The 21,047-nt window shown below is 39.5% G+C and overlaps 2 long non-coding RNA genes across 2 annotated transcripts in view; one reads left to right on the forward strand and one right to left on the reverse strand.

Annotated features, from left to right (window-relative positions):
- The window catches only part of LOC111847062 (uncharacterized), a 29,839-nt gene extending 18,173 nt beyond the window's left edge, over positions 1 to 11,666 (forward strand). The window contains exons 2-3 of the long non-coding RNA XR_002839001.2: positions 11,265 to 11,406; positions 11,587 to 11,666. This is a non-coding gene — a long non-coding RNA (uncharacterized lncRNA). The remainder of the gene's footprint in view (positions 1 to 11,264; positions 11,407 to 11,586) is intronic.
- Positions 11,667 to 18,849: 7,183 nt separating this feature from the next.
- LOC140592022 (uncharacterized) lies at positions 18,850 to 20,505 on the reverse strand. The gene is made up of 3 exons (XR_011992245.1): positions 20,259 to 20,505; positions 19,532 to 19,597; positions 18,850 to 19,419 (listed from the first exon to the last, which is right to left on the reverse strand). It is a non-coding gene; the product is annotated as an uncharacterized lncRNA (long non-coding RNA).
- Between the last annotated feature and the right edge of the window lie 542 nt (positions 20,506 to 21,047).

Genomic DNA, 21,047 nt, shown 5'->3' on the forward strand with positions numbered 1-21,047 from the left:
GATTGCAAATATGATGTACTTTTAGGTCCCCCAGAGGGAGGGACACAAGGCCAATTTTGACCCAGAAACCTCCAGCTCAGGTTCTCCTGTATGTGTAGATTCAGGTTAGTGACAATTGAGATAAGGTTATCCATACTCTTCCTCCACTCATCTTTAATAGAATCAAATTTGCCAAGATAAAAGTCAGTCATTAGGGACCCTTTCTCTCAGCATCTTTCAGCCAGTGAACCCTACCATCAAGTGTCTCACTTGCAGGAAAGTTCTGCGGCCTGGATGATTAAAACCTTGATAGTCGAGTAAACTGGGTGCTACCCTGATAGATGAGGTATTTTGCTCTGGTGTCATGGTTGTCTAGTCCAGGGCCTTCCCAATTAGGTGTGAGATGACACCTTTGACCATTCTGATTGCCTTGCCTAAGTCACAGGAGTTTCATCAAGTTACTGAGGTGGACCTAAGCTGACCTCCATTTTGCTGACCATTGGCATAAACAAGAACAGTAGTGGAACAGGGTTGGGGGACAGAGCTTGAGGTGCCATGGATATGCAAACTCATAGGTCATGAATGACCTCAGACAATCAAATCAGAGATTTATTCAGTTAATCTGAAGTTCTTTGGGTGCTCTCACATTGCTTTCTGAGGATGTGACCTTTTTAGACTTTGTGGAGGGCAACATCTAAAGTTGTATGTAAGAGTTTAGGCACCTCTGGCTAAATGATGTTGTGTGGATTTTTTTATGAAAAATAAAAGGAACACAACCTCTGTATTGAAGTAACACATTTTAATGTATAGTTACTACTGATATGGTGAATTTAATAGATTTAAGAAGATTTAAGACAACACTGAATGTGGGATATGCAAAAGCAAAAGAAAGAAATCAAATATTGCACAGGAAGGATGGATTCTGCAAAATATCAACAATCCTGAAATCTGTTCCCACAAAGAAAATGAAGAATCTGAAGCTGCAAAGAGACTGGATATTCCAACAAGACAGCAATGTAAATTACATGTAAATGTAATGTTTTATAAAATAAATTGAATTGATTTGGGTCAAACATGATGTACTTTAAAAGGAAAAAAACAAGGTTTTGAAATTTATATCGCATACCCCAAACTTATATTACTGAAAATCTGTGTGTAGATTTCAGTGAGAAAACCTAAGAATCTTTCTGAGCTGGGAGCCTCTTACAAGCAAGAATAGAAAGACTGGGCACAAGAAATGTCTAAAGGCCTCGATTTCTGGCAAAGAGGCTGTTGCTTAAGTACAGACTGATACCCAAGCTGTTGCACAGGTTGCATCTTTTTTTAGTTTGTTAAACTTAGCAAATAAATAGTAAATCTACAAAACATGTAATTTTTGCCTGGGGTGCCTGCGTACATAAATCTGTATACAGAAAGCAGAAGCAGAATTGAGGTTGGGTTATGGAAAATCTGCTTGGGCAGAGGGATGCCCCACAGTCCTGCTCAAATTTATTTCGCTATTTGACTAAAGAGAAGTATCCACTCAGCCTCCTAGGGGCCACATATTGAGAACGATTGGTGTAGTTCCATAACGTTCAACAGAGCCAAGGCATGCAGAAATCAAATTCACTTTAAATTTGTCATCAAATATATGCGAGATTGGACTCCCATCAGGAAGAATCTGGGTGATCTGATGATCTGTGTCCAGAGAGATGCATCCCTTATTTGAAGTGAAACCTTGACACAAGACCATGCATTAATGATAGATGAGAACTGAAAATAACATTATTGCCCCAGAGCCTGTTACTATAGTTTTATTTATTACTGAAGCTTTATTCTCTGGATTTAGCCATTAGATCTACCATACTACATAGTTTTTTCCCTTTGTCTCAAAATAATTACACAACTTAATGGAAAACAAGGTTACTAATATAATGCACATATTTAAAAAATGTCAGTAGGCTGCTCTCCATACAGATTTTTAAGTCTATTAAATCAGATGATGAGAACCAGAAGCTCAATACACAGGGGTACTCAGATAGCATGCCCCTTCAAGCACGTTTGGTAGAGGGCGTGAAGTCTATCCTATAGGGCTCAAGGCATAGAACAGCTACAATGACAACGACATGTCTTTGGACTCTAGGAAGAAATGCACATGGCAGCAAAAAATATGTGATCCCCAGACACAGCAGAGGTGGGGGTCAGACCCCTAACCCTGGAGATGTGCAGCAATAATTAGGCAGAATATTTACTTGGCAAACTATTATGTTTCAGTTAAATAAATACTAATAAAAAAGAGACACACTTTTGAGTAATATACACTTTTATACATTGAAATAGTTTATTCTGATTCGTTGGTCCATGTTCCTAAGATATTGATTACGCTGTCCAACAAAAGCTAAAACTGCAAGGCTTGGAAAATTTTCCACATTTCATAGCTGAATTATATTTCTTCACAAACACCCAGTTGTGTTAAGTCACATGACAATGAAAATGAGGACCATTTCCCGAACATGACTTTTATTACTGAGTCAGCAGTCTGTCATGACACGGCCCGTCTGTGTCAGCCTCCTCTGTTTCCTGCTTCCCATCTCACCTTGCAGGCCACTTGTCATTTCACCTCCACAGACAGCAGCTACAGTACCCATCATATAGCATTCTGTACCCATCATATAGCATTCTGTACCCATCATATAGCATTCTGTACCCATCATATAGCATTCTGTACCCATCATATAGCATTCTGTTTCAGCATCATGGAAAGCATTTGGGAATGAGCAAGAGTGCACCCAGCCGTCAGTTATCTACATCAAATCCGGGACCAACTGCATCCATCTTGAGCTCCATCAGGTGAGCCAGGCAAAAACTTCAGCTCTAAGCTCTTTCTCTTTCATAGAATATTCAGATGACCTAGATGAATTCACACTAATAAACACCCACATTTACTTAACCTGGTTCCCTCAGAAAAACAGGACTCCATCTGCCATTGACTGATCTGACATCGCCAGCTCTGTGATCTTTCTGCTGTATTGTTCACCTATAAATTCTCTTTTTTTGCTTTGTAATTTTCTTAGTTTCTTAGAAAAAAACCAGTTTAGCCATGCATAAGTATTTATTGTTGCCGAATTAACTGGAGACTAGGTATTTATGCAAATGCATAAACAGAAATGCTGTAGCTTATTGAATTACACTAAATATATTTGTAGTTTCAACAAACAGTGAACACTTCCACATTTTGATTCAGTAGAAGATACAGCTAGTGTATATGACTTTGTTTAGGTTTTTTCACAGAGAGTATTAGAAAATATATTTAGTTTTCTTCCTACCGGTTTTTTAGATGAAGTTTATGAGTTGAAACAATACTTTTATTAAACATAAAATTTAAGGTGAAGAAATTCTGGTGAGTCTTGGTTGCATTATAAATCCTTTATGTCAGGGCCAATCCCTGCCTTGTCCAGTCCTGTCTGTCATTTTTCCATCTTCCCTGCTTAGCCCGCGAGAATTGCTGGTCATCCTGTTTTAATCCCTACGTTCCCATAGATCTATCCCCATAGTTCTCCCTGTTCCCTGGGCTGCCATGTGGCTGAATAGGCTGAGCATGCGGCTGATCAATCATTCATCCTTAACCGTCGTTGGACATTTTGACTTTTATGCCCCAGAGCTCTGTTGTAAATGCTTTATTAATCAAGTTCTTTGTGTTTATGTACTTCAGTTTGATCCATGCCTATAGTGTCACTGTTTACCCTGTCTGTGCCCAGTTTGTACCTACAGTAGTCTTGTGTTCCTTGCTTTGTTCAATGGCATTTGAGTAGCTTTAATGACCCACACTTGTCCCTCACATAGACCTTGTTACTTGTGCATGTATGTGCCTGTCCATGCCCTGTTCCTTTGTTAGCTATTTTATGTATTTCAACGTGCACGTGTCACTGCTGGAAGTTCCCCGCTATGTCCCCGTACTGAGTCTGTCTGTTCACTCAGCGTTCCCCTGTGTTTAGTTTTAGCCTTTCTTAGTTCTTGTATTGCCTACCTTCTTTTGTTTAGACCCCTCGTGGTCTCCCTGGTTTCTAGTCCTTTTTAGTTGAATTTTGTGAATAAAGATCCCTTTGATTGTAAGCCACATGGCAGATCCCGTTGATCAGGTGTGACGTAACATTTCATATGTTATGTGATTATAAGCTATATCTTGTGAAAAATACAAATTCATATCAAAATATGGGGAGCATGAATGTCAAACTCTTGCAGAATGTACAAGACATATTTACTTTGTTCAGTTTTATTTTATTCATTTTCCCCCAAAGATGATGAATAATTTATTATGGTTGGGAGGGTCCAATTTTATTCATAACCTATAAGAAAATAGAACAGCTATACGCAGCAATGTTTGAAGTATAAGTAATCACGCAGATACCACACAATCACCGTGTGATGTTTCAGGGTGAAGGGAAGGAAAACTGGCTGACAGCTGGTTTAAAGAGCGTCAGGGAAATGCAGTTCACAGACAGGCTGTTTCGTGGTAAAAGTTTTGGGAAAGTTTCAGAGGAACAAACATGAAGACAAACATCTGCCTCAGACAACACAGTGCAGGGTGTTCAAAATAGAATGAATATTGACTGTTGCAAAATTTAGTTTGTTTTGGGATAGATTCCCATCTGTGCAAATGGTGTAGTGGTTATAAAAGGTAACTGTACACATACTATTTGGCTGTGGGTGTGCTTTACTACTGCAAATAGTATCCATGCAATGTTGTCACCATACTGATCTTCTAAACTCTAAAAATAATTCCGGGGATTTATAATCCATTCTATAGTCCATAATCCATAATATATCTGCAGGATAAAAATTCAAATTTAATGATTTTGTTAGACTTGCAGTTCAAGTCACTGCCGATGTAAGTAAGCTTCTCGATGAGGTCGACATTCTATCCACAAACAGATACACTGCTGATGGCTGTGACCAAGAGATCATTAAAGGCCTGGATCTTGGTTTTTATCTAGGCCTCTTGCAAGCCTAGACATTCAGACTCCTTGCTCCGTCTCTCAAGAACCCCGATTAGAGCTTTCATTGACTCAGAGCAGATCACAGTATTGTCAGCAAAGTGAAGAACAGTGAATTTTTCTTCACCAGCAGATGACCCACAGCCACTGGACCCCATGACCCTGGCCAACACCCAGTCTATGCAACCATTGAACAGAGTTGGAGCAAGAACACACCCCTGATGAACCCCAGAAACAACTGGGAAGAATGCAGAGGTTCTGCCTTCACTCTGCACAGCACTTGTGAAGTACTTGTGTTCAGGCTGGCCAAGACATCCAGAAAATTCAGGGGGATCCCGTGAAGTCTTAGGATGTCCCAAAGGGCAGCTCAATCAACTGAGTAGAATGTTTTACGAAGATCGACAAAGGCTGCAAATATACGCAAATAATGTCAATATTCCCATTTGCGCTTGATGAGAACCCTCAGTGCAGGATGCAGTCAATGGTAGACATCTTAGGTGTAAAACCAGACTGCTCTGGTTGCTGGTAGGCGAGCAAGTGATCTCAGATCCTACTGAGGATGACCCTAGCAAGGACCTTACCTGGCACTGAGAGCAGTGTTATCCCCCTGTTGTTGCCACAATCCTTGCGATCACCCTTCCCTTTCCAGATAAGGACAACAAGTCCTGTTTTCCAGTCAGTTTGCATGATACCTGTCTCCCAAATGGAAGCAAAGATTGCTTGCAATGCCAGGAGGACAGCCTTACCAACAGCCTGGAGAAGTTCCCCTTGGATATCACAGATCCCTGCGGCCTCCCCTCCCCTCAGCTGATTCACTACCTGTGCAATCTCAGTGAGATTTGGTGGTTCACAGCTGATTGGAGGATCAACCTCAAGAACTGTGGACCCAGAGATGTCCAACATCCTAGCTGGAGGATCTGCTTCAAAGTAGCTGGCCCAGCAGGTCACAACTGCAGTGTCTTCCATAAGGTCTAGTTCCATCACCCCCCTGACTGCAACTCTCTGAGGAACAGATTCAGATGTGTGTAATGCTTCGATTCCCCTGTAAGCAGTACTGTACATAGGTCACTAGACCATAGATGGTGTGTCACTTGCTTGCAAATTCCTCTAACAAATGCTTCCTTATCTGCCCTCAGAGCCCTTGCAGCCATCTTTCTCAGTTCCTGTTTGCCATCAAGCCGTGCACTGTGACTCCTCCCGATAAAATCCAGGGTGCCCCGCAAGATGAAACACCTCCTTTTGGGCGCACTAGCAACACCAACGCAACCTTCAGCAACCTTCAGAGTCTTGCTACTCCATGAGTATGTCAGCCATCAAAGTGACCAGACCAAAAGTAGGTGGACCCACCTACAGAGATCTGGCCTCTCTCCAGTCTGTGCCACTCAGTGCCGCTACTGAAATGCAGAGTTTACAAAACTCCTCCGACAGCAGATGCACCTACCCGGATGGGCCACCTCAGATTGTGACCCAAGTGCTGCTGTGCAGTGGGTGAAACCTCAGCACCACACCAGTTCTAATCCCCAACAGGCCTGACCCTATTAGCTCCCTGGTGGTTTCGACATTTCTAGGGATGAGGCTCCCAAACAGGGGCAGAGCCAAAGGGGTGGCAGGGGTGGCAATTGCCACCCCCAACAGAGCCCTTGCCACCCCCAGTGCCACCCCGCTGGAAATGGTAAACATTAAAATATACCAATGAGATTAGGCAAAGATTTGAGCGGAAAACTGTAATTTCCGAGAGCCCCTGAATGCATCCCAACGCAGCAGTACCCTGTGCGCGCTGCTTACTGACATGTCACTGGCTAAAAGCTCTGGCAGCGGCCCTGAAGGCATCCCGACGCAGCAGTACCCTGTGCGCGCTGCTTACTGACATGTCATTGGCTAAAAGCTCTGGCAGCCGCCCTGAAGGCATCCCGACGCAGCAGTACCCTGTGCGCGCTGCTTACTGACATGTCATTGGCTAAAAGCTCTGGCAGCCGCCCTGAAGGCATCCCGACGCAGCAGTACCCTGTGCGCGCTGCTTACTGACATGTCATTGGCTAAAAGCTCTGGCAGCCGCCCTGAAGGCATCCCGACGCAGCAGTACCCTGTGCGCGCTGCTTACTGATATGTCATTGGCTAAAAGCTCTGGCAGCGGCACGCTCAATCAAGCCTCCTACTCTGTTCAATGCTTGCATAGACTGGGTGTTGGGCAATACCCGCGGTATTGATAACAGCAGGATTTATGCAGGTATTTACTGTATAACATATTACACTGTATTACCTTCCTAATGAGAGGTGGGCATACACTTGTACATAAAAAAATAGCAGCATGAAAGCGTTGCGCACTGTCTGCTCCATGTCTCGTTTAAATTAGCCACGAGCCCTGCTCGCGCTGATATAGATCGCCTTTTAGACAGCGTCTTTGTACGTGTGTATGTTTTAGTGCACATGCTGAATTATAGTGTTGTTTTATTATTTTAGCAAAGCTAGCCCTTGCTTGACGTCTGTGTGGTAAGTGTATATGTGGAGAACCAGTCATTAGTTTTCTACTGCATGTAAGCAGGCTATGCATGTCATATTAAACCTTTGAATCAATTTCACTATACTGTAATGTGAGGATTTAATTAGCTGCCTAGATTCATTAATTTAATTAATTAGATTAGGCTTGGTCTTTATGATTGGTGTTTATGATTTTGTAAATGTTTGTTGTGTTTATTCAACAAACATTTACAAACTCATTGTTTATTATGAGTGTGTATGAGAAAAATATTTTTTTCCTTCATTTATCATATTTATATGGACCCCTCTGAGAAACCCTTGCTCACCCTTTGGCCCCCCCTTAAATAAAAGTCTAGCTCCAGCACTGCTCCCAAATGCTTCCCCCCATCCCCTTCATGGTGCATGCAGCCTACCTGTGGGCGGCTGCAGCAGAGCTACTCCCACGGAGAGCAGAAGCATGTCCTGTCTGCTTGGTTGGAGCTGTGTGAAGTGCCAATCCTGCCACCACCCCCCAGTTTTTTTCCTGCAAGTTGGAGGACCGCTTGTACAGTTTAACATCATACCCAGGACTGCACTTGATCTTAGCCAATTAATTAACTCGATGAAAAAACAAAATGCATTGTCTGATTACAACAATGCATACTATCGATGGTCCAGTCTCCACGCTGACACCCACTGAGTGGCAAAAACACTGAGTGGCAGTGTTAGTTAGTGTTCAGCTTCAGTGCCACAAAAAACAGCTAAAATAGGAAAGAGCTATCGTGCGATCGACTGTGCAAATCAATTTAACAAGAAACAGGGGCTACCTTTTTTTAGACTGCTGAAAATTAAATAAGTCAAGGGTGGCCAATCTTATCCGCAAAGGGCCATGTGTATTCTGGGGTGGAAGGGGTCTTTAATGACGGAGCATAGAGGAAGGCATCTGACCTCGGTCGTGATGTTATTCTAATGTTCTAGCCTCATCTGTCATTACTCTACAGCATGTGACAGAATGTGAGTAGAAAGAAGTTTCTGACAGCCTGCACAACATAATACTGCAGGCCCAATGTTTACGGATCGTGCAGATACTATTTTTGACATTTGTAAGATAAAAATGTCTTGTTGTTACGACTGACATATAAAGAGTGCGAGAGGGTTACAGCAAATCCTAGAGTTCAAAAGCACAGGGAAACATTATACAGGGATTCTGAACTTTTCGAGGAGTACAGCTGAAAAGAGGGAAAGGTAGAGAGAGAATCCTTGTTAGTACTGGTTTTAGGTCAAATCATTTTTTTCCAAGTGCACTTGCATTGTACTAATCACAGTATTAACAAAATGCCACCTGTGACATGAATACTGTAATATTACTTTTTTTCTTGCTGTGACAGTGCTAAAGCAAGCTTACTGAAGTATACATTATAAACATAATAAAATGTTAGAATCACTTTGGAGACCTAACTTACTGATACCTTTCATTTTAGGAGATATCAAAATGTGATGTGTCACGACGCAAAACTTTAAGGCAGGCATAAGCAGAACAAAAAGAAATTTTATTAAATTGAAAATAAACAGGGGCTGGAAAACCAACAGGACCGCGAGGGGTTAAAAACAGGAAGCCTGGTACAGAGAAGGGAACAGGCAACAGCAGTGACTGAACTAGGGCCGACGAGACAAACAGGTACTTAAATACAAAGACTAACAAGGGGCAACAAGCAACAGGTGTGGCTCCTCAGGTTCACATCAGGGAGCAGACAGGAGGGTCAGGCGGACATGATAGGCAGGATGTTACATGATAGAACTCTCAACCAAACATTACTAAGAAAACAACAAACAGATGGAGAATTCTGCCAGGTATTAACAGGAAAAATAAAGCATTACACTGTAAAATATCTGTTTAAACAAATCCAGGGCCTTAAGTCAAACCAAGACCAAAGTGAGAAATACAATTGCAAATTGAGCAAGGAAAGAAATGATTTTCACTGTGGAGAATCTCACAGACAAGGAACCATCAGTACATTGGTACTGTGTCCTTTGCCTCAATATCTGAAAGCATCAGGTGTAAAGTGCTGCTTCTTGAGTAAATCAGAAGCCATTAATCTGCTGCTTGTCTTGTCTGGTGGTCCTACCTCTCATTATAGGGACAGGACTGCCTTCTACCTCGCCTCAACGGTACATTTTCTCAAAGGCCATGTGACATAGAGGTTCACAGAGACCTCACAAGGAAACAGACCCTCCGATGGTGGTGGAAGAGCATTAAAGCATCTGACAGATCACTTTGTATCATGTGGTAGAGACTTAACTGATACAGGGTATCAAATGTCTCTCACAACATACTTCTGCAACGTAATTTGAGATTACATAAGCAAAGATCCTTGCAAGCAAAGCATTAGTTCCTCCATCCCTCAAACCAATGCTTGGAATAATGAAACACCAGATAAGTTAATTCTATACTTTGCTTGTTACACTAAATTTGAATCATAGAGGTAATTTTGGGTGCATAAGAATTTGTCTTAAGTCTGCTTGTTAGAGATCTTCTGTAGATATCTTAGTTTTGTGCTGAATGAGATGAATAAGGACTGAAAGTGCTCACTTAGAGTTTTTTTTAGGAAATGCTGCATACAGTTGATCACGATGGTTGAGATGTGACTCTAGATGGAGAGGACTGGACACCATCTTTGAATGAGTTTACTAATTTGTTATTTATCCTCAATTGTAGTATAAGTGAATAAGTGTTTATATGGGACACAGCTTAGGAAAAGTAAATATAATATAATATAATATAATATAAAGAATTTCAATAAATAGCTTAATAAATAACTATATGCACTTTGTTTCCAACACTGCAATAATGCCCAAAAATCCCAAAGACATGCATCACAATAACTGCTTTGAATGGTGGGAGGTTTAAAACAGAATTAAGCATTAATCTGCTGTAAAAACAGCACTGAATTCAAGCTCTGAATACACTATTCTGGCAGACTTTCAATCAACCCACACTTTCAACTGCATTTCTACACAGATCTTAAAAAGAGAGAAATAATACATAAATACCAAAAAATCTTTTGATTGGAAAAAATCTGGTTGGAGGTGGATCCAATTCTGTTCTTTGGGATGTACATGGATATTAATTGGGCTGGTACCAGCTGGAAGGTTGTGAGAGGATTCGGTTGTTTAAGATGCACTATAATGGTTTTAGATAATTAGCGATCCAGAATCAGAGTCAGGTTATCCAGTGCCATACTGTAGAGCCAATCAAATGTGCTAACTGTAAGCTGGATATCTTGCTCTCACATACTGCTACTGAAGTCATAACCCAAGGCAGTATTGTAAAGGTAATGGATTACAGCTCTTCTCAGCTATTCTAAATAAGGCTGAAATTTTCATGAAGTATCGATTATTTCGATCTGAGCAGGGAAGGTGGTTAAGGCCACTGTAAAAGGTGACTTGGAATGTTCCTGTTATTATAGGCAGAAGAATATGAAGCACTAGTGGACAAGGCCACTCGTAAGGTGGGAATGGAAGCGGCCCAGATACTAGGAAGATGCAACAATCCATCCCCTGCCTACCAGTCCCCCCGGCTCAGCAAAAACTGTTATTGTTGTATACAGTAATTGTTAGGGTTGGACCAGGACTGAATATCTGTATTGAAATCAGTATCAGCAATACCTACCTTCAATCGAATGGAAATGGGATCAAAAAGAGAATAAGTTGCATTACCCATCTTGACAGTTTAGTTTCACACAAAGTAGGTTTGTACCATTGTAACATGTTTCTGTTTTCGGAGATGCCACCTTTTCTCTGCGGTTGATGCATCTTTTCATTGGTTGACTAAATGAGTGTGTATTTATTTATTAGAACTTGAAAGGGTGTGCATGCCGACTTGGTCAGCCCTGAAAGCCACTGCACCACTGGGAATTCTCCAGAGCCCCTGATGGCCACTCCACCCCTGCCTACGGTCTTTGCTTGCACCATGCAGTATGTTTTGTGTAAAAACCAGGTATTTGAGAAGACTGGAGAGTACTGCAGTTATTATTTCTTGTCATTTGTAAAAGTAGATTTACAACCATGTTATCTTATAATTTCACAAAAAAAATGTGCATCTTAATGCTTTCAGATTTTTTTGCACAGATCTTACTTAGGACTATTAAAAAAAAAACCTGTTCACTCATTTTTAAAGGAACTATGGATGCCATGCCCATGAAGTCGCATAACTTCAAAGGAATCCTCTCATATCATCGTAACAAAGGATAATTATAGATAACAGATAAATATAAAGGATTAATTATACAAAGCATAAAATGTATAATGTTGTGGTCTGCTGTAATATTGCATAATACAATAAAAATGTATTAAAGTTAATGCCTAACATGTTCTTAGCTTCGAGTAAACATTACCTAAACACCTCAATTTGTAAAGAGATTACTGAATTGGGGAAAAGGGATTTTTAATTAGAAAAATGTATCCCTATAGCCAATATAACTGATACCCAGAACAGCATGTGGACAACACTCAAGTTCCCAGCTCTCAAGGTGTGAGGTGCCAGTGTCAACCACCAGCCAGCTCATCACCGTAAACCTGTGATCGTTTGCAAACATTTATCAGTAACACTTTACTTGAGGGGGCACAAATAACATAGTATTATGCTATTAACTAAAAACGAAGTCTTAGTTTCATACTGATCTCATGTTTGGTCATCATTAATGAATCATGATGTATCTTTTATCTCAAGCAGTTACTATACTGTACTTGTTACTATATCTGTTGATTTTCTAAGCCTATGTGAACTACTGAAGAAACTACTGAAGAAACAAATAATGAATAACACAAATGAAATACTGATCACATGTTTTTTCATCATTAATGAATCATCTTTTATCTCAAGTAGATACTATATTTCTTCATAATTTATATTTTAGAAACTGAGGTACTACTAACTATTGGTGCCCCTTCAAGTGAAGTGTTACCCATCTATCAGTGGGACATACCAGTCTGCCCACAGCTAAAAATGCAAGCAACATCTAATGTATAGGATGGCTGTCTCTTTTTGTGTGTTATTATTTCTTTTATTTATTACTTATGTAAACTGTTTTTCACTGTTTCTGTAATAGTGACAATAAAGATCTATCTTATCTTATCTTATATATAAAAATGATTTTGTAAAGTGGAATTAGGGAGCCGTTTAGGGTGGCCGAGACAGAGAGAGAGAGTGCTGTTTTTCACCCCAAAAGCTTTGCATAGAAATGTAAAATATTGACACAGAGACTCATAATATTAAAATCTGAAAATAATGAAACAGCCAGTTCAGAGAAAGAAACCTCACATATTTATTTTTTAGCTTATGGTTTTCAGTTTTTTTTTCTACAGAATTCTGCTGATGCTTTGAAAAGTAGGAGCACCATTACTGTCAAGTGGAAAAAGTTCATTTAGCTTCACAAAAGTGTCACAAGCATGAACTGCTTAGCTAGTATAAAAAGCTGTTTAATGTGAATCGACGGATGAGAACAATGGTTTTGATATTGTGAAATATTTTTACGTGGATTGCAGAACTCAAATTTATTAAATCTCATTTTTTTCACGCATGTGGCACAAATATTATTGGAATAAGAAGGTGCTTGTGACTTGCACTGGACAAGCTATTGCTAAGTCTCATATTGATAAAACTGAATAAAAAGGAAATCTGATATATTTTTAAGGCTTTTGAATTTTTGTGGAAGAACAGCAGTGCAGGTGAAATTTGAACGATGGAAAATTAAAAGAAAGTTACTGTGAATGAAATGTAAACAAAAATAATTTCTCATTTAAAACACATTAAAGGGAAGCAAAGCAAAGTACTTAGCTGCTTTTTCATGCCATTAAATTATGCATAACTGTATGGTTTTCGTTTCCTTATTCCTAGCAGAATGCATTTTTTTCTGCAATTGCTTCTATTTCATCAAACAGTAAAGAACATCTTTTCCTTCATTTCCTTAATTGGCCACGGGAATGTCACAAGTGTTGCACTGCACTGCATGACTGGCCTTCTTATGATCACTGTGCATAAAATAATTTGTATCAGCTCAGAAAATGCATTCCAATTATCACTGGGGGGTGTCGTCTTATGAGTATAAGCTAGTGCTCTGGTGTATTTTTATTACCCACAACCCAGAAGCACATTCCCAAATCAGGTTTCAAGCTAAGCGATGTAAATTCAAACCATAACAATACTGCTATGTAATTTTTCATTTTTCATATTAAAAAGACATACAGATATTTTAAAAGAAGGCCATGCCCCTGAAAGAGCTCCGGAAGTTCGGTTGATTTAGTTTGAAGGCACAACATGCCTTTCTGCTCCACTTCGTCAGAGCACATTCACTTTGTTCTTCTTTCCATTGTGTTTCTGATTGAGATTTGTTCAATGATACACTAATTGGTTCTGGGTCAGGAAGACTCCCAGTGGCAGCTGTAGGCCCATAATATGTCAGAGTATGTCATTTTGTCTGCTCTTCTGATGGATACATTCAAGAAATGACTGGTGTTTTTATAAGAAACAGCGATCAGCGTGGCTAAGGTGTTCTCTACATCATAGCAGAGACTATAATAATGAGACATTTAAATTCTTTTTTTGTGTTGCTTTGTTTCTAAATCAGATACTGCTTTTTGTTGTGTAGTTTCTGGGCTAAGTTAACAGGATTGCCACTTTTTGCCTTTTTCTATTCATATGCAGAGAAATCATACTAGTCTATCTGCATTTTTCAGAGTTTCCACTGATCAGTCTTCCATAACTGCTTCTCCAGTACAGAGCTATTATGAGTGTGGAGCTTATATCAGGAACCACATTATTATTATTATTATTATTATTATTATTATTGTACATGAGTCCAGGGACACCGACAGGGGATAAGAGAGAGTGGGGTGCCTAGTGCATATACACACAAACAATTATTCTTTTAGTGTAATAAATTTTACAAATGATTCTCTGGTTCTTTTAAATAATATGCTAAAGATGCAAAACATTTCACTACTACTGATCATCTAATGACTTGAAGCTTTTCATTTATTTGGTTCAAGGCTGTTAGTTAATGGCTTTGGGGAGCAAAGACGGCAATTTGTTGCAACCAGAATGAGGAGAACGAGGAGGCTTATTGAGAGATTTCCAATAAACTTTCTCTCAGAGGATGTTGAAACCAATAAGACTGTAAGAAGGGAGTTGATATTATGTGCGTCTCTCCACAGCCACATGAGTTGGGATTGCCAGCCCCTAGAAATGCGTCTTTGCTGTGTGCCCAGCTCTGGCTCTCAGGAGAATGTGCCGAGAACATTCAGCTGTCTATAAAACAGTCCCTGAAGGCATCGTAAGGTTAGGGGAACCTGCTGACATTTCCCAATCATTTACAGATGCTAGTGCAACAGTTTGTTTACAAAATATATATTTTTTATCTATCCATCTTCTAACAACTCATCATGGTCAGGATGGGTAGGAATATATTAAACACTGTGGCATATTACAATATTAATAGCAAATGAATATAAAATTATTTCCATCAATCTTCCAACTTTTTTATTCTGTATAGGGCTGCAGTGAGCTTGGGGCCTATCTCGTGAAGCACAGGGAACAAGGCTGGAGAATTCTTGATGCCTTTATTACAGAAAGAAGTTTTTGTGCTAAAAATAACATTATGCACGTTCAGAGTTCAGATGAGGATATCATAGGTCAGCATAATACCTGTATCATGTGCAACTCTTTTCAAAATGATTTTGATTGGCTCTGATGCTTTATGCTTCTAAGTCTGTTTGTGTTTATGGATGGCAGAAGTCTAGGGCTAAGGTTAAGGTTTTATGTTAGTCCTAAGGTTTGGGTTGGCACTACATTTAAGGACTCATTTACATTAGGCATTATAGTTATGGGTAAAATCAAGGCCATGATAATGTAATGTAATGAACATTACATTTAGAGGTTAGGTTAGTGTAATCTTGTTGAATATGACTTATACATTCAGGTATATACATTCCTTATTATGTGACTTACATATGCAGGCAAATAACTTTTGTTCTGGTTAAGGAGCTGTGTGGGTGTAATTTCTTTTGCCCATTTATTATAAATGATTTACTGGGTATCCCACGCAGAAAAATAGCTGCACCAACAGTTAGGCTTAAGTTTGACATCAGAGTTAAAGCTAAGATTTCATAATGGCTAGGGTTAGGGTTTGTATTTGGATTTGTTTGGATTAGGGGTATGGTTAGGGTTCGGGGTGTCATTAAGAAATGTAAAAAAAATAAAAATTATAAAAACAAAAAAAGTCTATATTGCAATACTATCCATTTATACATTTTGACAATCAACAGCAGGGTTCCTGCGAAGGAAGCCTCAGCCCAGAGCTTTGTTTTGTTTCATTCCCCAATATTTTTCCTTTGCTTTGTTGCTGTGACTAAGCTCAGGATGAGGAAACAATCCATAAGATCTGAGAATTGGAGGATGAATTTCATCAGATGATTTTATTAGCAACCTTGGGATACAAATGGCCAAACTTACTGAGCAGCATAGTAAAATAACTAAACTTAAAATAAACAGACTTTTACACAAAAGTAGAAACATTTCTCCATCTCTCTCGCTCTCTTTCACCCGCACTCTCTCTCATACTGTCTCACCCCTCACTCTCTCTCTCTCTCTGACAGAGAGTGACTTTGCTTAGTACAATTAACACTCTATTACAGCAATAAAGGTGGTCACCCCACCCTGAATCATCCACTCCTCACAATGTCTTTTGTTTAAATTTGGATTAATATAGATTGATTATTTTAACAAAACAGTTTTTTCAAAGACTACATTCAGTGTTGATGCTTAATGAGTCATGTTATTAAAATTTATATTCTGTAGCACAACAAATGTATGAAATATTGAACATTTTTAATAACAAATCTCTCTTCCACTTAAACATTTTGTGTGCTAGTTTGAAGTCATTAGTCTTCTAATCCTTATTCCATTTTTTATCTTTTCTATGTCATCATTTCTCTGACTTATTACAGTTTTTCTTCGTTCCTTATAAAGTTTGTCCAGTTCATATATAATATGACCTCAGCTGCTTAGGCTCTCTCACAAAAAACTCAAATTGACCTAGTCTTGCGACTGAAAACACACTTGATGCAAATCTGTCTCTAAACCAACCAAAATATGCTATAGCACAGAAAAGGGTGATCAGTGCCGTAGTTCCATTTTTAATGCAAATTGGAACAAGAAAACAACACAGGATCGTGAAAATGGAGTCTAGTGCTGTACCACACAAATTTATTTATGTGGATAAAGCTGGTTTCAATCTGGCCAATACCACAAACCGTGGGAGGAATGTTATAGGCCACAGAGCAACAGAACAGATACCAGGGCAAAAAGGTTCATACATTATTCCTTGTGCAGCCATATCAGACAGTGTTCATGTAGCATACTGTACATCCCAACAGTTGGTCCATATAACTCTGTTAAACATTCCTAGATGAGTTTTACAGACTCCTGCTGGTTGGTGAAGGGAGCCAAGATGCTGGGCTCAGTGGCGTACATTATGTAGTCATATGGGACAATGTCTCATTCCATCACTTCTCTGCAGTGATGTAATGGTTTAGGGCACATCCAAGCATGTCCACTGAATTTGTTCCTCTGTATTCACTGTTCCTCAATATTACTGAGAATTTGTTTTCTGTCAGGAAATGGAGGGTTTATGACCACTGTCCTTACAACCTAATGCTGCTGTTGGATGCTATGGCTGAGACTTGTATAGGGCAATAACAGCATCTACCTGCCAGGGCTGGATCAGGCATGCCTGAAGGTAGTACTGGGCGGTATAAACGGTATACGATATAAATTTGGCCAACGGGAGAGATTTTGATTATACCGCCCTACCGCAGAAATTTCTGCTCCTCGCCCGCAAAAATGACGTAAAGAAGTCGCGTCAAATAATAAATAATTATTCATTTATATGATTTATATGAAAATGGTTTATATGATTATTGCTGCACCCGACAACAGAGTCCTGCACGGGTCTGATTTTGACAAACCGCACCCGCCCATACCCGTCATACTTAAACCGAACTGTTATCCGACAGAAATAAAATAAAATTCGAATCCGCACCCGATCCGCTATAAATAAATACCGACACCCGACCCGCACTCGAATGAAAATCAGTCAGATTAAAAATTTAAGAAAAAAGTTTATTGGCACAACGACCAGTGACATGTGCAACATCATGCAGTTGAAAAGGCATAGCCAAATGTAAGCCTATAATAATAAGCAAAACAAATGGTATAGTAGCCTACCTCCAAACTCAAATAATGTTTGATATTGCCATGCCTTACCAGCTTACAATTATATATGTGTTAATAAAACTAATATTATATAAAATGTAGGCTACATTAGGCTACCCAGACAGCAAAAGGTAACTGTGGCAGATCTGGGCCAGACATTGGATAGAATTTGGTGCAGATCCGCAAAACGGGTTTGCGCCGGGGTCTTTCTTTCCAACGGCCCAATACCGGCACGGATTTGGATTGGGGATCAGGAACAGACCTTGGCCAGTACTGGCCCGATACAGTTATTAATGCTATGATATTTGGTGTGGATCTGGCTCAGATCCGTGACTCAAACTTTACATCTGGGGCTCATTTGGCCCTGGTCTGTGATTGGTGATTAATTTTTTCAGCTACACCTGGGCCAGACATGGCCCAAATAAATCCCCACACATTTCTCATCTTCAAAACAGTTTATTTTTATTTATTTTACATTTCTGAATCTCAATCTCATCCAGAGAACACATAACATTTTTTGTCATTACAAAAACTCCAGTCAAATGAAAAATGTAAAAAATATATTCAAAAACATTGTGACAAGCTTGCGTGGAATAAATTGTTCAATTCAATATCAATTGTATTTATAAAAAAAATAATGCATCATGCAATAATTAAATTTTTTTTTTTACGAATTTACGTGTCTGCGGAGACCAAGTGTCAAATAGCAAGACATTGAAAATAACAGTCAACTTACATGATAGTTTGGATGGTTAAAGGAAAACAGGTGATCAGCAAAAGTTGGAGCCAGTGGAACCGGGTACAGGTCTGAACATAAAAAAGTACATTTATTTTACTAATCTCTGAATATACATTGATCTGTGTTTGTGTGTGTGTGGTGGTATCTTACTTGGTCTGTCACTGAAGAGTAGGAAGTAGCACGTCTGAAAGTAAACTGGGAATACAGTTTTCACTTTATTCAGGAGGAAAGGAATTCAACATTTGTGCTGGATGATATTGGTGGTGCCTATAGAGCAGGGGTCTCCAACTCCGGTCCTGGAGAGCTACTATCCAGTAGGTTTTCTATCCTACCTGGCTTCTGATGAGCCACACTTGTTCTCGGGTAAATAACAGGGCCAGGTGTGGCTCATCAGAAGCCGAGTGGGACAGAAAACCTACTGGATAGTAGCTCTCCAGGACCGGAGTTGGAGACCCCTGCTATAGAGTGTCATTTCTAAATCTTAATGTGTTATTCGACAGGGCATCAGGTAAGTAAGTAAGTAAGTAAGTAAGTAAGTTTCATTTATATAGCACATTTAAACAGTGAAAACTGACCAAAGTGCTGTACAATGTCAAACTAAAACTTCAACTAAACTTAAATAAAGACAGCAAGCATAAAATGCTAAAAGCATTACAGTAAACACAAACGAGAACTACCTGCATAGAAAGACGTGGACACAGTGCAACATGATAGCATGACACAATAAAAAATAAAAAAAATATTACATACATAAAAAGCAAAAGCAAGATGAAAAATAAAAATTAAAAATAAAAATAAAAAAAAACTAAGAAGCAAAGGCCAAAGAGTACAAATAAGTCTTTAGTCTGGATTTAAAAATTGTGATCGTGGGTGCAGATCTAATATCTGGAGGCAAACCATTCCAAAGACGTGGAGCTGCCACGGCAAAAGCACGGTCCCCTTTGTTTTTGTGGCGGGACCGAGCAACATGAAGGAAACCTTTATCAACAGATCTGAGGGACCTGGGTGGAAATAAAGGTGGAAATAAAGATCAAGAAACAAGTTTCAAAATCAAGGTACAGGTGCATTATGTGTCTCAAAATGTGACTGTATGTATGTGATATAGCTGGTTACCTGCAAGAGATGATGGGCAGCTTGACCTCAACTTGACTAGCATCAGCAGATGGAATGGAACAAAACCTATGGAGCATGGTTCAAAGAAATAGGAGATATTTAGCTACTCAAAAAAACTCTAACACTGCTGCAAAAATGAGAATCTGAATTTGAAATGAACAAGTAAGAAACTGAAAAAAGGGGGGAAAATACACTTAATGTTTCACCTAATAGATAAAATACAATTCAAATCTAAATAAACATATTTATTCAAACACTATCAAAATTAAATCTGAAAAAGATTTTATGCTAACACTAGCAATAAACGTTATGCAAACATTTAACTAAACGAAGTTTGCTGATTTATCCAAAAACCGTGTAAACAGGGTCCCATCAACTGGGCCTACTAAGTTTGAGCAACTTCAAGTAACGTTTGCATGCTAACCAGATAAATGAACTGGAAGACACAAACAGGCTGGAAATGAGCTTAGATAATATTTACTGCCAAGTTGGTGACACTGAACCCAAAATTAGAATTTTACGCAGACGTACAAAAATATTGCCCGCATCTCATTGCACATAACATCCACGCGAACGGAGATATTCACCAATTTTGAGAACAGGCTTTCACCACAATCGCCAATTCTTACTTTAAGCCTACTTTCGCATTAGTTATGTTTTTTAATCGCATAGATGGAACTATCACCTGGTATATGTCAATCTTAATATAGTTTTATAATGCACTTACCAAGAACCACAAGCAGGTCTTCCTGGTTATTGTGTGACTCTTCAGTTACCTCTTACTGAGGCACGTACACGCGCATCTGCGAGATTTAAAAAAGCGCGGGTCCGGTCTGCGCTGCTGCTCCGGATCAGATACGGACCTTTCTGACGGACTGTCAGTCAGAGCTTGCGGACAAATATGCTGCAAAGCTGGCGCAGAGGTGCATAGTGAGTGTGACTGCTACGCGAATCTAGTGATTCGAAAACGGATCCGGCACAGATGGAATTGCTGTCTGGGTACCCTGCACAGTATTGGGTTTTATAGGCTACCTACGTGCACTGTCTATTTATCTTTCATTACCCGATTGGAATTCCTATACGCGAAGGCGAAGACTATAGCGTTTGGTGCGGTGCTTTATATTAGTGTCCAAAAAAGATATCGTCCACAGTTGATGGCCCCAGCTGACTACTTCAGCATCCATTTCGAACAACTGGAGGAGATCGCATGCGTTTTTTGAAAATGAAAGTGGGAGAGATTTCCCGGAATGCACGTGCATGCATAGACTGATATGGATTATTGAAGTTACTTGAAATGTTTTCATATTTTTTTCTACGTTCATGACTACTTTGAAATGTGTTAACAGTTTATTATACAAGTCCTGTTGCAATGCCTTTGCTATGGACATATGTTACCCTTTCAAAAACAGTTATATTGAAATTTACAGATCAAATCATATACCGCAATATATACCGTCTACCGTCTATGGTTCAAATTATACCGCAATATGAATTCTATGCCATATTGCACAGCCCT

The sequence above is a fragment of the Paramormyrops kingsleyae genome, chromosome 7 (genome assembly GCF_048594095.1).
Source record: "Paramormyrops kingsleyae isolate MSU_618 chromosome 7, PKINGS_0.4, whole genome shotgun sequence".
Classification (NCBI taxonomy): Eukaryota; Metazoa; Chordata; class Actinopteri; order Osteoglossiformes; family Mormyridae; genus Paramormyrops; species Paramormyrops kingsleyae.